We start from the raw sequence: 17,027 nt of genomic DNA, 5'->3' as shown, positions 1-17,027 counted from the left end.
CCTCAACTTTATCATTTTACCAGCCAGTCTTTCTTCAGGGACTAGTCTCACCAGGTAATAAATCAGAAGCATGAGAGATGAAGTCTTGCCATCTTGGCTTCTAAGGAACATTCTGGCTGTACTGTCTCCAACATAGATTTCTTTGTTCCTCTGGCAGTCCAAGGTACTTTTAATATTCTTCTTCAGCACCATAACTCAAATGCATCAGTTCTTCTGTGGTTTTCATTATTAATTGTCCAACTTTCATATGCAATTGAGGCTATTGAGAATATTGTGGCTTGTGTCAGGCACACCTTAGTCTTAAAACTGATATCTTTGCACTTGATTACTTTAAAGAGGTCTTGTGCAGCAGATTTGCCTAATGCAATACATCACTTGATTTCTTGACTGCTGTTTCTATGGGTGTTTATAGTGAATCCAAGCAAAATGAAGTCTTTGACAACTTCAATCTTTTCTCCATTTGTCATGATGTTATTTATTGGTCCCGTGGGGAGGATTTTGCTTTCTTCACATTAGCATACTGAAGGCTGTGGTCTTTGATCGTTAGTATTTTAAGTCTTCTTTGCTTTCAGCAAGCAAGGTTGTATCATATGCATATCGCAGGTTGTTAACGAATCTGCGTCCAATCCTGATGCACGTTTCTTCTTCATATAACCCAGTTTCTCAGATTATTTGCTCAGTACATAGATTGAATATGTGTGGTGAAAGAATACAACTCTGTCACACACCTTTCCTGATTTAAAATCATTCAGTGTCCCCTTATTCTGTTCAAACAACTGCCTCTTGGTCTATGTATAGGTTCCTCCTGAGGACAATTAAGTGTTCTGTAATACCCATTTGTCGCAATGTTATCCATAGCTTGTCATGATCCACACAGTCAAAAACCTTTGCATAGTCAGTAAAGCACAGATAAACATCTATCTGGTATTTTCTACTTTTAGTCAATATACATCTGACATTAGCAATGATATCCCTTATTCCACATTCTCCTCTGAATCTGATTTGAACTTCTGGCAGATCTTTGTTAATATACTGTTAACAGCCATTTTTGGATTGTGTTTAGCAAAACTTTAATTTCACGTGATATTAATGATATTGTCCAATGATTTTCCAGTACCATTGGGTCACTTCTTTTTGGAATGGGCACAAATATGGATTTCTTCCAATCAGTTGGTCATTTTTTTTTTTTTTTGCATAAATAAGTGAGTGCCTCAGTGCTGCATCAGTTTGTTGAAATATTTCAATTTGTATTCCATCTATTCCTGGAGCCTTGGTTTTTGCCCGTGCCTTTGGAGCAGCTTGGGCTGCTTCTTTCAGTGCCATTGACTCTTGATCATATGGAACAGGTTAAACATTGACAGTTTCTTTTTAATACAGTGACTCTGTGTATTCCTACCATCTTCTTATGATGTTTCATGCACCATTCAATATTTTCCCCTTTGTTATTTAATTCAAGAGCAAAGATATTAATTTGAAGGTGTGCCTGACCCAAGCCATAGAATCCTTCAATATTGAGGCTTGAAGTTTTTCTTCAGTTCTTTCTGCTTGAGAAATGCTAAGTGTATTCTTCCCTTTTGGTTTTCCAACTTCAGGTCTTTTCATTTTACTTTGTATTTGACTTTTTCTTCTAGAGCTGTCCTTTGAAATTTTCTGTTCAGCTCTTGTACATCCTCATTTCTTCCATTTTCTTTAGCATGTCTATGCTAGAGAGCAAGTTTCAGAGTCTTCTCTGACATCCATTTTAGTCTTTTCCTTCGTTCTTATCTTCTCAATGACCTTTTGCTTTTTTCCCATAACTCTTCTGGTCTTTCTTTATTAGTACCTCAAATCTGTTCTGGAGATGAGCTCAAAATTCAAGTAGAATATGTTCAAGGCCATGTTTTGGCTCTCATGGACTCATTTTGACGTTCTTCAATTTCAGCCTAACTTTCATATGAGCGATTGATGGGCTTCTCTACACTCTGTCCCTGGCGTTTTTCTGACTGATGATATGGTAATTTTCTACCATCTTTTCCCACAGATGTAGTCAATTTGATTTCTGTGTATTCCATCTGAAGCAGCCCATGTGTATAGTTGTCTTTTATGTTGTTTAACAAAGGTATTTGCAATGAGTAAATTATTGGTCTTGCAAAATTCTGTTATGCGATCTCTAGCATCATTTCTATCACCAAGACCATGTTTTCCAACTACTAATCCTTCCTCTTTGTTTCCACCCTTTGCGTTCCCATCACCAGTAATTAGCAATCCATCTTAATTGCATGTTTGATCAATTTCAGACTTAAGAAGTTGGAAGAATTCTTCAATTTCATTATCAATGTCTTTATTGGTTGGTTGAAAATTTGAGTAATAATGCTATTAACTGATCTTCCTTGTAGGAATATGGATATTATTATATTACAGACAGCACTGTACTTCAAGCAGATCTTGAAATGTTCTTTTTGATGATGAATGCTAAATCAATACTCTTCAATTTTTCATTCCCAGAAGACTAAACCATGGTTGTCAGATTCAAAATGGTCACTACTAGTCCATTTCAGCTCACTATTGCCTAATGGATCAATCTCTATGTATTCCATTTCATTTTTAACAGCTTCCAATTTTCCTAGAATCATATTTCATACTTTTCATGTTCTGATTATTAATGGACACTGACACCTCTTTATCCGAATTTTGAGTTGTGCACCATCAACAAATGAATGTCCCGAAAGCATTCTTCTATTTATGTCATCACTGTTACATCTACTTTGAGGAGGCAGCTCTACTCCTGCTGTATTTTGAGTGCCTTCCAACTTTAGGGGTTCACCTTCCTGTATTATATCTGACAATATTATGGTGGTATTCTTAATGTTTCAGTACTCAATATTCTGGTGCTACCTGACAGTGCTCCACAGCTATGCATAAGGGTATCTGTGGCTAAACATTTAGAAGTAGTCCACCTCTCCTTTTTACTAGTCTCTCTTAGTCTGGAAGCTCAGTTGAAACCTGTCCACTATGGGTGGCCCTGCTTACATTTAAAATACTGGTAGAATAGCTTCCAACATCACAGCAACACACAAACCACCATGGTATGACAAATGAGCGGTGGAACTGAGATATAGACATATCCAAAATAAAAACAAACCCATCAGTTTGAAAATAGGGGGTCAGCAATACCAATTTGTAGATGAAGACACCTGTGAAGTAAAAAGAGAGAATAAATAGAGTATAATACTTGCAAATAGAGAGGAAGTTAAGTTACTTTTGTCATAGAACAGACTCTTTTAAACTTTAGAATAAATTAATAAATTTAAGCAAAACCTCAAAGAAAAATTTAAAACTTTCTCATCAAAACAAGAGAGAAAAATCATAAAGATTTAATAAACAATAAAGCAACAACAACAAAAAGTATGACAAGAACATCCACACACAAAAAGAACTCAGCACTGAAAATATGTGGAGCAAAGAAACCAACATCACCGTACACACGCACACACACACACACACACACACACACAAATCAAACAAAAAAACACCCAAAAATCTAAACACACCACAAAATGACAGCAATCAGTTCATACCTATTGATAATTACACTGAATGCAAATGGATTAAATGTACCAGTCAAGAGTCAGAGAGTAGCAGAATGCATAAGAAAACAAGGCCCATCACTATGCTATCTATAAGAAACATACCTTAGACACAAAGACAAAAATAGATTTTAAAAAAATCAAAGGATGTAAAAAAAAATCAAGCTAATTACAAGCTAATGGCAAGAGTGGTAATATCAATTTTTGATAATACAAACTTTAAGGCAAAACCAGTATAAAAGGCAAGGAAGGACATTATACAATGGAAAAAGTACCATACCTAAAGGAAATGCATTGCTTTCAAGATGTTAAAAAGAGATGATAAAGTTCTTTTAAGGAAGTGAGTCTGAATTTGTTCTGCGGTAAAGAGAGACTTAAACATCTTGGGTGCATAGGAGGAGAGGAGGGTTCTGTACATAGAGGAGGCTGCCAGAATTTGGAAGTAAGAAAATGAAGTGTTCTTCATGCCTCTTTCCGAATTTGAATATACATTTGTCTTCATATATTTCTTTAGTATCTTTTGTATTATTTGAGAGTCTCGTAGGAATTTTAAGAGGAAATAAAGAAAGATCAATGTGAATATAAATGAAAGCATAAGATTTATGAGAACTGCTTCAATCACCATCAAGGACAGTGTTCTGTCGGGGTTGGGGTGAAGAAAGGGAGAGGTAGAATGAGCAAGAGAATGAGAGAAAAAAGGTACATTCAAATCCTTATTCTTTTTTTGTGTGTGCTTTACTGTGAATTATGTGATAGTTTACATGAGAGAACATTCCTTTTACATTCATTCTATCCTATATCGTATCATTGCCATGGTTTCAATCCCCTCCATGCATCATCAACCAACCAAAGGGTATACCCTGCAAGCCTGCCCCCCACACCCCTCTGGTCTTCAGCACACAGTCCCTCTCCCTCTCTGGATCTAAAGTCCCCAGCTGCTCCATCGCTCCACGTCATCGTCTCTGCTTCCATCTCAGGCATCACTGCTTCTCTGGGTAGGGTCCCATTCTCCGCTCTTCTCCGTTGATGGTCCTAGGGACCTAGGCTCCTAGACTGGAAAGTTAATCACTCCCTTCCTTGCTATAAAACGTCTACCTTTACATTTCCAACCCTCACAATCAGTCCTGATAACAATTATTCACTATTGTATCATCAGAGACCCATCTGCATTTCATTTCATCAGCCACGCCTAGACAGATTGTATACTACTCACTGGAGAGTCTCCCAAATCCTTATTCTTGACAATGGAAATAGCATTGCTTTCTTTCGAAGGCTTTCTTTAAGTAACTGTAGTAGAAAGATGGAAGTAGGATTAAGGGACACAAGTCTCTTTCCATATGCCCCTGAAATGATAATAATCATAATTCACAGTGCTGTGCTCCATACTTACTAGTTCTACCTTGGGTAAACTGTTATCTTGGCCATTCAAGGGATTTAGTTGCAAATAGCAAAACCTACTGTATCTAGTTTAGCAGAAAGAGATTTTTAAAATCATGTTACATTCCTTAGAGAGTCTCTGAGAACTCCAGATAATCAGACTGGATGTGGCACAATCAAGAATAACACATTTAAGAACTATGCAGCTAGGAACCACACATAGCCACACCATGGAACTGTTATAGCAAAAACACACTGCTACCATCATCCCACTACTGATACTTGCTCATATTTGGGACTGGATTCAGAAGCTCCACCATAGGTGTCCTAGAAGAATAAGATACTTTCATATGTGCCCTCAAATTCATCTGTCTGTACTCAGTCACTGCTGTATGTACGTTTTGTGTGTGGATCTGGTTGATTAATTGCCTATAGTTGTGCTACAAGGCAGTTTGATAAATATGGTTGTTTGGATTCTACTTTGATTAGGAGACTCATAATGAGGGATCTGCTCAAATGTAGAAGTAGTCTTGGTGGCAGAGTGGCTAAACGCTTGGGTGCTAACCAAGAAGTCAGTGATTAGAACCCAGTATTCCTTCATGGGAGAAAGATGTGACCGTTTGCTTCTGTACAGTTTATAGACTTAGAAACTTTAGGGGTCAATCTGCTTTGTCCTGTAGGGTTGTTATGAGTCAGGATTGACTTAACAGTAGTGGGTTTTTGTTTTGACCAAATGTAGGGAAGGCATTATGAACTCAACATTTTGGTCCCTGCTTAATAGAGATCACACATTGGAATTTTAGGGATTAAGTGCCAGGCTCAAAAATCAGAAATTAAATCTGATATCTGAGTCTTTGCCTGAGTCTTAACCCAAAGTGATGTATCTTCTGGCATGTTCCTGTAACCTTGGTCTAGGGCAGGATCATTTTCCATGTATTACTGTTGACTGCATCTTAGCCTATAAATTGGAGCTCCAAAGAGCTACTTTTTGTCTTAGGTGCCATAGAGTCGATGCAATATGTTATTTGATTTCTTGACTGCTGCTTCCATGAGTGTTAATGGTGGAGTCAAACAAAATGAAGTATTTGACAACTTCAATCAATTTATTATGATGTCATTTATTGGTCCAGTGGTGTGAATTTTTGTTTTCTTTACATTGAGGTGCAACCCATACCAAATGCTGTGGTCTTTGATTTTCATTCATTTTAAGCGATCTTCATTTTCAGCAAACAAGGTTACATTATCTGTATATTGCAGGCTGTTAGTCAGTCTACCTCCAATTCTGATGTCATGTTCTTGTTCAAATAATCTCACTTCTTGGATTATTTGCTTAGTATACAGATTGAATAAGCATGGAGAAATAATACAAACCAGGCACACACCTTTCCTGATTTTAAACCATTCCGTATCCCCTTGTTCTGTTTGAATGATTGCCTCTTGGTCTATATACAGGTTCTTCATGAGTACAATTAAGTGTTCTGGAATATTCATACCCCTCACTGTGATCCATAGTTTGTCATGATTCACATAGTGGAAAGCCTTTACATAATCAGTAAAGCACAGGTAAACATCTTTCTGGTATTCTCTGCTGTCAGCCAAGATCTGTCTGACATCAGCAATGATATCCCTTGTTCTACATCCTTGTCTCTTATCTGGTTTGTACCTTGGGCAGTTTCCTGTCAAAGTAATATTACAATTGTTTTTCGATTATCTTGAGTAAAAGTTTACTTGCATGTGATATTAATGATTTTGACGATTTCCACATTCCATTGGGTCACCTCTGTTTAGAATGAGCACAAACATGGATCTCTTCTAATCAGTTGGCCAGGCATCTGTCTTCCATATTTCTTGGCAGAAATGAGTGAATGCCTCTAGTGCTGTGTTAATTTGTTGAAAGATTTCAATTCATATTACATTAATTCCTGGAGCCTTGCTCTTTGTCCATCCCTTCAGTGCACATTCGAATTCTTCCTTCCTTCAGTACCATTGGCTCTTGAACCTATAGTGTCTCTTGAAATAGTTGAACAGCCACCATTTCTTTTTGGCATAGTGACTCTGTGTATTCCCTTTAGCTACTTAGGCTGAGTAAACCCCTAACAAACCATATTTTTCAGTCAAATTTTATGCCTATTAGAAAGAGAAGCACCATATTTGTAGTGCTTTTTCAGAAAATGCTGAAATTATTTTATTTAAAATAGTTGTCATTGGGCATCCTCAAAACAAATTTACTAGATAAATTCTCAGATCTCTACTTAAAAGGACTTTATTCATTCATGATAAACCCATTTTTCCTCTAAAGCCCTTATAGATATGTTATATGCCTCAACTAATATTATTAAAAAGTGATTTTTTTAAAAAAAACTGAGTTTATTTTTGAGGTATACTATAAAAATTCTCTCTTTATAAAAACTCAGAGTTTATTTGAAATGACATTCAAATCTGACCTTTCTTACAATGACAGCATTTCTCTGGTGGATGGTTGTCTCTCAGGTCAAGAGATGAACAAAGATTTCATTTTTCATCTATGTTGATTAAGACACATCATGGGTGTTTTGATCATGTGACCTCAGAACATATTTAGTTAGATTAGTGTAAGGTGAAAAAAATGGCAAATCTCAGAATAACTCTTCAATATGCAGAGCAAAGCCAAGATTGATACTTCATTTAATCATAATCATGGCTAAACGAACCCCTCCCACCCCTTGCCAGAGTCACTGTTTACAAGCATCATAGGAGTTAGTTCCTGTTTATCTCAAGGCACAAACTGTTCGTGTTTATGTTTCTGGACTTCTTCAAGGCCTTTCCCCTATTTCCTCTCTGCTTCCCTCACTTGCTTCCCATCTATCAAAAAACAAAACAAAAATAAAAACCAAACAAATCACCAATAAAACCCCCCACAAATACAGAAAGTGTATTCTCTGTCTACACACACAAACACACATAGAGGAAACTTCCACATATACTTTGCAACTTTCTTCTAAAATTATCTTTATGGTGTGGTGCTTTGAAAGTTTATATAAAGGATGAAAGTCAATGAGGCTGAAATATGGTGATCCCTTCCTTACACTCATATCTCACTTTGAGTGAGTCCAGATTAGCCCGGTCTGATGTGGAAGGGTTAATAAGCTGTTATGAAGTTTTTTGGACTAGACCAGTTGCTTCCTGGAGCTTTGGCTGGGTATTCAAGCTTCAGTCTTTTGAGGAAGATTAGAAACTGGGGCAAAGGTGCTGAGGATATAGAGGTAACTGGGAGTCGTCAGGACATTTGTAGGTGCCCTTGCCAGCCTACTGTGTAAACTTAAAAACAGCATAGCAGAACTCTGGTCTCTGTTGTCCCTAATATGGGTCAAATCAGTAGAAATTGAGGTATCCTTAGGTCTGTTTCTCCAGAATTTTCTTACATAATCCCAAGAAAACCTTCACTTGAGGCCTGCTTTTCTAGGATAGTTTTGCCATCCAAAAAAATGTTTCAGGGAACGATTCGTGATTGCAAGATAATGCAGTTGAATATGTTTAGAGTTTATTGCTTCTTCAGTTTGATTGTGTGCCTTGTCTTTAACTGTGTCAGTGTGGTGAAGCAGACAGAGCCCTAAAAACTGGGTGTCTAGGAACCTGGTTTTATTATCAGCAATATAACTCTGGGTAAATTTTCTCATTTATAAAATGACAGATTTAGACTAGTAAATGAAATTTAGATTGAACTCTAAGATGCTGAAGGATCCCTGAGATCTTTCCAATGTTTGAAAATGACCTTTAGAAATCATAGCCTGTAATATGGTCACATTGGGTAAATAAAGCATTACTATTCTTTGCTTTTGGCTGAATTGTGTCATTACTATGAGTTGTACAGGGAGTGTTGTGGTTTTGTAAAATAAGCACTGGACTACTAACCACAAGGTTGGTGGTTGGAGTCCACCAGCTGCTTCATGGGAGAAGATGAGATTTGCTGCTCCCGCAAAGATTTACGGCCTCAGAAACCCTAGACAGCTATGAGTCAGAACCGATTTGATAGCATTTAACAGCAAAGCAGTATTGCTATCACATGCTGCTCAGAGGCTGTGACTGGCTGTGAAGGATATAGTTTCTGGAACACAACTGGTGAGTCAACCAAAGTCTTCTATTAGGTCATCACAGTAGTGGCACTTTAAGATAAGCACTAGACAGCTAACCACAAGATTGGTGACTCAAACCTACCAGCTGCTCCTCAGAAACGCTATACAGGGGTCGTTATGAGTCAGAACTAACTCCATGGCACATGACTACCACCATCATCACCACCACCACTACTACTGATAGTAGTATCAGTCTTTGAGGTGCCTGGAAGTTCTGATGTTCTTGACAGAAGAGAGAAAGAAAAGGCCGCAAGGAGAATTTTCTTGAATGATTATGGCCCTGTGTATAATTATAAAGTAGGACAGTTTTCCTTGAGCAATACGCTGTCCATCCACTTCCTTAGGTGCCTTTAACTAGCAAACTTCCATATTCAAGTAGGGTCTTTTTTTTTTTTTTTTTCCCTTAAATGTTTTATTGTGAATTATGTGATAATTTACATGGGAGAACATTAATTTTACATTCATTCTATCGTAATATCGTCTCATTGCCATGATTACAATCCACTCCATGCATCATCAACCAATCAAAGGGTATACCCTGCAATCCTGCCCTCTGTACCCCTCTGGTCTTCAGCACACAGTCGCTCTCCCTCTCTGGATCTAAAGTCTCCAGCTGCTCCATCGCTCCACGTCATCATCTCTGCCTCCATTTCAGGCATCACTGCTTCTCTGGATAGGGCCCCGCTCTCCGCTCTTCTCCCTTGATGGTCCTAGGGACCTCCACTCCTAGACTTTACATTTCCAACCCTCACACTTAGTCCTGATAACAATTATTCACTGTTGTATCACAAGAGACCCGTCTGCATTTCATCGCATCAGCCCGCCTAGACAGATTGGTTACTACTCACTGGAGATTCTACCTTCCTCCAGGCCCTCTGGATCTAGGTTCCCTCTTGAAAGCTTGTAAGCCAGTCACTTCTTGCCTTTGTAGCCCCTGGCCCCCCATTTTGGGTAGCCAATGTCCAAGTTGCCCATCCCTGTCTACTCTGTGTATGGAGGGGGTGGGAATGATTCTTGCTGCAAGTAGGGTCTTAATATTTGTATATTGTCAATCCATTCTCCAGCAGATATTCCATGTTTCAGGAGTATATAACTCTTTCTCTCCTCACCCCATCTCAGAACACTTACCCTTTAATCCACTAGGTTTCTTAAATCATTTATTTGAGTTTGTTCTATGTAAGCTAGTTAAAGGAAGCTATATATCAATGGAGTCACAGATTCATAACTCTTCCCTAGGCCTAGGTTATCTATTTGTGCAGATAACCTAAGTGCTTAGTAGAAGAGTGTTGAAATAAATGGATGAATACAATTTGGATTTTCAGTCAAAATTAGTTCAGTCTTCCTTAATCATTTGAAAGTTTTATATTTAAGGATCCCTGACAGTATTTTAGAATAAACAATGGGCTGCTAATCACAAGATTGGTTGGTACTTCAAGCCCACCAGCCGCTCATTGGGAGAAAGATGAGTCTTTATGCTCCTGTACAGGTTAACAGCCTTGGAAGCCCTATATACGGTCACTATTAGTCAGAATTTGACTTGATGGCAGTGGTTTTTATATTGTTGTTGTTGTTAGTGTGCAGCATAAATCTGGTGGTGCAGTGTTTAAGCACTCAGCTACTATCCAAAAAGTTAGTGGTTCAAACCCACTGAGCAGCTCTATGGGGAAAAAAAATCTAATGATCTAGTCCCATAAAGATTGTAACTGTTGCTGAGAGCAGTTGAGTTGATCTTCAACTTAAGGTGACCCCATGTGGCAGAGTAGAAATGTAAGGAGGCTGTAAACACTGGACTGCTAACTGCAAACAGGTTTGCACTCATTCTAAAGAGAGGTGACCTCATAAACTCTATGCAGGGTCACTATGAGTTGGAACCCACTTGACAGCACTTAACAACAATAACAACAACAATATTTATAGAAGCAGATCACGAGATATTTCTGCTGTCATGTAACTGGATAGGTTCAACTGCTATGCCACCAGGTCTCCCTCCTGTAAATATTGTTGTTGTTGCTGTTGTTATGTGTCATTGAGTCAGTTCTGACTCATACCAACTCTGGGTAGAGTTTCTGAGAGTAGCTGGTGGGTTTGAACTGCTAATCTTGCAGTTACCAGCCCAGTGTTTAACCTACAGAGCCACACCAGGACTTCTAGAGAATCTTATGTGACAGTTCTACTCTGTCACAAGGAGTCACTATGAGTAAAAATGGACTGGATGGCATCTAACAACAACAAAGTGTGTTTCTTAGAAGCTCTTTCTTATGGCGAATCTGGATAGATAGTATGAAAAGAGTGGAAAGAAGGAATGCATGATGTAGCCAAGCAAAAATTGCTCTCAGGCCCACTCAAGTACTTTGGGATCTTGCTTTGTTATTTGCATACCAAATTTAATTTTTGTAGAAATGTGTTTTTTTCACCATGCAAACAAAAGAATAAAAAGGCGAGTAAGACAGAAAGAAAGTGAAATAAAGAAAACAAAGTTTAGTTTTGGATGCTGCTAAGCAAAAAAGGTGGGCTTAAATGTAACAACAATTGTGAGGATGGCTCAGGAGCCAGCAGTGTTTCCTTCTGTTGTGTGTGGGCTTCCTATGAGTCTGAGCTGACTAGATAGCACCTGACAACAAGTCCAAGTGGTAGTGCCTTCGACAGAGTAATGGAATTCCAAAAAGAGTTGAGTATGTAAGAAACTACAGACTACAACTTGAATCCAGGTCTCTATGAGTCAAAGCCTGTGCTCCCAAGCTGCAATCACCAATTTTTTTTTTTTTTTTGGTAGGAATTGACACTACTACATAAAAACTTTTCTCTAGCAGGGTTATTATAATTTGCTACACAAACTCTACTCTGAGCTCCCTCTGACTATCTCTATTGCAACAACAAAAAAACTGCCCTCAACTTTTAGAATTGTTTAGTAATAGAATGTCTCCAGTAAGCACTGGACTGCAAACCTCAAGGCTGGTAATTCAAACCCACCAGCTGCTTCTTGGAAATCCTATATAGGATTGCTATGAGTCAGAGCTGATACCACGGCACTTAACACCTACAAAAATGCAATCATATTGAGGGCTTCATAAGAATTCTGGTCACCATCTTCTTGAGAAATTTGCTGCTAGAGTAACTACAAAAATTTTAAAGCTGCTTCTGCTTTTCAGAACCACCTTTCTCTACCTTTACACATCACGGAAGAGATAGAGAATGGTGGATAGAATATCTCTAACGATGTGAAGCATGTGCTTCATATCATTTTATTGCTTTGAAATGTAGATTTCTTCATGACTTCTTAAAATATTTCTCAATTCCTTTTAGTTTGGAAATTGATAGAAATATTTTGGACCTTATGCTTAACAAGTTAAACAGCTTTAGCATTCCTTTGCACCCCAAAAGTTTTATAGACCTCTCAGTTAAGATTTTTTTTTTTGCCAGAAAATATATCCTTGTATGTGTGAGAGTACAGAAATTTGAGCCAAATTTAAATAAGAGTAATTTAAAACTGAGTTTCAAACTAGTACCATGACACATGTTTCACATATAAACAATGGATATAATTATTTTAAAGCATTTTTATTTTTTTTAAAGCACATGGTCTAAAGGTATCTATTTTTGTTAATTTTTGCATTGTATATCATTTTATTTTAAACGTTTTTGTTTTCATAGAATACATTTTCACATTAGAGATGTTCAAAGTAAGAAAATAACAGTTTGTTACTTTTTAATTTTATATTTGTAAGCAGATTATTTAAGGACATTTGAAGGATACGTCTCAGTTTTCAATCTAGATTTTAATACATCTACAAGGAATGGAACTTCTCTATATTCAAACAATCTGCAAGCTTTTCCTCCTAGAATTCAGAAATTAGTGAGACATTTCCTCATTTTAAAGTTTCACTCGGACATGTAACCATCAACAGAAGAGCATAAAACAAAAAAACTAAGAAAGAAACCAGAGGGAGTTGTTTACAAAACTTAAGATAGTTAAAATTTTCTGCAAAATCTTTATTTATGAGTTAACAGACATTCCCATTGTCCATCATTCCTACAACAATTATTGAAGAGGTATGATCGTAATATGCTGATAGGAACAAATTGAATTCTCATTAAGAAAATGATAAATTAAAAGGTGCATGCTCATATACAATGTTTTGTCACACTGTGAGTCTTCTAAAAAGCTAGGAGACAATCCCATTATATCATCAGAATATGGCAGGCAGTCTCACTATTCTGTGAATATTAATTCCTCTCAAACCGTTTCCTACACGATTAAATTCTGAAACGAATCAAGTGATTAGAAGAGGGTTGTTTCACCAATGGACATCTGTTATTTCCTCCTTATTGATAGCTGAATGGGGTGACAGAGCAGAAGTAAAGAGGTGGACAATCATTTTTTAAGGGACTAAGTAAAAATTCAGAGCTCCACAGCATGGCAGTAACTTTGCAGATGCCTACATTGTGATAGTTGAAATAGCACAGATGAGCAAAGGTTAGAGTCAAGAGTGCCAGGAAGCCAGCATTGGCAGCTTTCTCTGGTATGTTGTTGTTGTTGTTATGTGCCATCGAGTCGGTTCCGACCCATAGCGACCCTGTATAGGGTTTCCGAGGGTGTAAATCTTTACGGGAGTAGAAAGCCTCATCTTTCTCCCGCGGAGCAGCTGGTAGTTTCGAACCGCTGACCTTAAGGTTCGCAGCCCGATTCGTAACCACTACGCTACCAGAGCTCCTTTTCTCTGGTATATACTCATGGATATAGTCAGTAACAACCTGTCCCATGCCCCAGTGACCATGGAGAGTGTGAGAACTGCAGCTAGAGAGTAGTCCATTGCAGAGCAAAGATTCAAATAAGCAGCTGGGAGCCGGCCCAGGAGCAAAACACTGAAAACCCTCTCCCCAGTCCAGTGGAGAGATGCAGCCTTGGAACCAGAATAGTGGCTGGGGGGACAGGTGAATGTGCTGCACTCCTGGAGCAGACTGGTCCTGGAGAAATACTGAGACAAGAGCAGATCTGATCACTGGTGTTCCAAGGAACAAAGCTCAGGCTCCTTGAGCACTGCAGACAGCATGCAGCCTCCAGACCACCGCCATCTCTCTATTTTTGTTAATTTTAAAAAAATATATAAAATTAAAACAAGTTCAATAAAACACATTTGGAAGTACAAAAACAATCAAGGGGAAGAGATTAAAATGCTGCCTCAGAAAGGAAATCACCATTACCATTTCTTTCTAATCATTGTTTTCTATTCATGTTTTAGGTATTTGAAATAACACATTGTGTCATTCGGGATATGCTTGTTTCTGATGTGCTAATAAGCAACCTCTACATTTCAATGGTGTAAAACTATGGGTAGTTTTTTGTTTTGTTTTGTTTTGTTTTCTCATTCATGATCTATCGCTGAGTCTTCATTTATGCCATTGTTGTCTTCAGAGCAATCACCACCTAAAACCTTGCTGATAAACAAGGCAGACTATAAAGAGTGTTCTGAATTGTCTCATCATGGAAATTAAAGCTCAGACAGGAAATGACACATACGTTGTTCTTGGTTGGTTGGTGTTTGTGTGCCTTGGAGTAGGTTCCCACTAATAGCGACCCTGTATAGGGTTTCCAAGGCTGTAAATCTTTACGGGAGCAGAAAGCCTCATCTTTCTCCCGCGGAGCAGCTGGTAGTTTCGAACCGCTGACCTTAAGGTTCGCAGCCCGATTCGTAACCACTACTCTACCAGAGTAGAGGGGTATAATAGTTAGTTCTATGTCACCTTGCCTAGGCTACGTTGTTTGTTGTGTACCATCTCTGACTCATAGCTTGCCTACAGAACAGAACTGTCTCCTAGTCTCCAAGGCTGGGAACAGAAGCAGATTACCACATCTTTCTCCTGCAGATTAGCTAGTTAATCTGACCATTCAGTTAACAGCCAAGCACTTAACCACTGTGCTACCAGGGCTCCTTTGCCAAGTGCTCAGTATCAATCAAACATTAATTTTTTTAGAATCAGTTCATTATAAACAAAGGGGATTATTCTTGATAATTTGAGTAGGTCTCATCCAATCTGTTGAAAAATCTTAAGAGTGAAACATGATTTCCCTAAGGACAAAGAAATTCCATCTGTGGACTGCAGTGTGAGCAGTTTCCAGATGGATGGGGAACCCTGTATGTATAACAATACAAAGATAAAAATGAGTACCAATTCATCCAAGTGTGTGAGAAGCACCTAAAGCATAGGTTCAAAGGGAAACTGATAGCTTAAAGCGCTTATAGTATGTAAAAAGAAATAGCAAACAACAAAGATCTATGTTAACAATGTACGAAGCAAGAAAAATAAGAGCAAATTAGGTTCACGGTTGTTGTTGTTGTTGTTGTTGTGAAGTGCCGTCGAGTCGGTTCCGACCCATAGCGACCCTGTACAGAGTTTCCAAGGGTGTAAATCTTTACGGGAGTAGAAAGCCTCATCTTTCTCCCGCGGAGCGGCTGGTAGTTTCGAACCGCTGACCTTAAGGTTCGCAGCCTGATTCGTAACCACTACGGTTCCTGTTCTCTTGATCTCCATTCATAGAGACCCTATAGGACAGAATAGAACCTCCCCATAAGGTTTACAAGGCTGTAAATAAATATGAGCCAATCAATTGCCAAATTATTTCTCCTGTGGAGCTCCTGGTGGGTTCAAACTACAGATATTCAGAGTGCATAACCATTGCAACATTAGGGCTTCACACATAGTCAAAATCACTGCCATCTGGTCGATTTTGACTTACAACAATTGTGTGTAGGGTTTCTTTTCTTTTTAAAAACTTTTTATAGTGAATTGAGTAAAACTTTACAGAGCAGATAATTAGTTTTACATTAAACTGATCATATATATTTAATTTTAATGATTGAAATTCCATCAATGTAACATCACTCATACTACTTCCTCCCTGTGAGTCTTGATTCCCTTCCTCCTCTTCCCCAACTTTTCTAAAATTTTTCCTTAAGTTAATGCTGCCATTTTGATCTTGAATGGTTGACTAATCTATGGTGTGTATACCTCACTAGTTTTGTGAATATATATATATATAGCTTGGCTGAAAATTGAATCATGAGGGTGAGTTCTGTTTCATAGCTGAAGGGTAGACAATGGCCATATCTCAGTTTCCTCCAATCTCTTTCTGACCAGTAAGTCTTGTATTTTTTTTATAATTTTGAGTTTTGTTCCACATTTTCTCTCATCTTAATCCTTTAAGAGCTGTTGCTATTGGAAGCCATGCACCATCTAGTTCTTCTGGTCTCAGGATTGTAAAGATTGATGTTCATGTGTTTCATTAGACCACTGGACTAATTATTTCCAACCATCTTCAATTCTCATCACTCTTATTTTCCTCTGCACAGGGAGAGACCATACAATTGCACCTTAGATGGCCACTCATGAATTTTAAGACCCCAGTCACTACTCAGAAAAATAGGATGTAGAACATTGTCTTATGGACTGTATTATGCCAATCAACCATGATCTATGATCCTGAATCCCAGGCCCAGCAACTCATCCCTTCAAGGTGTTTGGTAATGTATAAGAAGTTTTAATAATTTTGGCCTCCCCCTCACCCCGTATGCTCCACTACCTGTAAGCAGTACATAGACCAAAAGTCATTAGAACAGAACAAGAGGGATACTGAATTGTTTAAAATCAGGAAAGGTATGCACCAGGGTTGTATTCTTTCACTGTACTTACTCAATCTGTATGCTCAGCAATAATATGAGAAACTGAATTATATGAAGAAGAAGAACATGGTATCAAGATTGGAGGATGACTCATTAACAACCTATGATAAGCAGATGATAAAATCTTGCTTGTTAGAATTGAAGAAGACTTAAAATACTTACTGATGAAGATCAAAGACTACAGCCTTTAGTATGGATTGCACCTTAATGGAAAGAAAGCAAAAATCCTCACAACTAGAATAATAAATAACATAGTGTTAAATGGAGCAAAGATTTAAGTTATCAAAAACTTT

General features: G+C 38.0%; 1 pseudogene; it reads right to left on the bottom strand.

The window, feature by feature from the left end:
- Positions 1-13,378: 13,378 nt before the first annotated feature.
- On the bottom strand, positions 13,379-14,128 carry LOC102820647 (annotated as a pseudogene).
- Between the last annotated feature and the right edge of the window lie 2,899 nt (positions 14,129-17,027).

Source organism: Chrysochloris asiatica, unplaced genomic scaffold, assembly GCF_000296735.1.
Source record: "Chrysochloris asiatica unplaced genomic scaffold, ChrAsi1.0 scaffold00064, whole genome shotgun sequence".
Classification (NCBI taxonomy): Eukaryota; Metazoa; Chordata; class Mammalia; order Afrosoricida; family Chrysochloridae; genus Chrysochloris; species Chrysochloris asiatica.
Note: the sequence above shows the minus strand (reverse complement) of the source record. Positions and strands in the feature narration are given on the sequence as shown.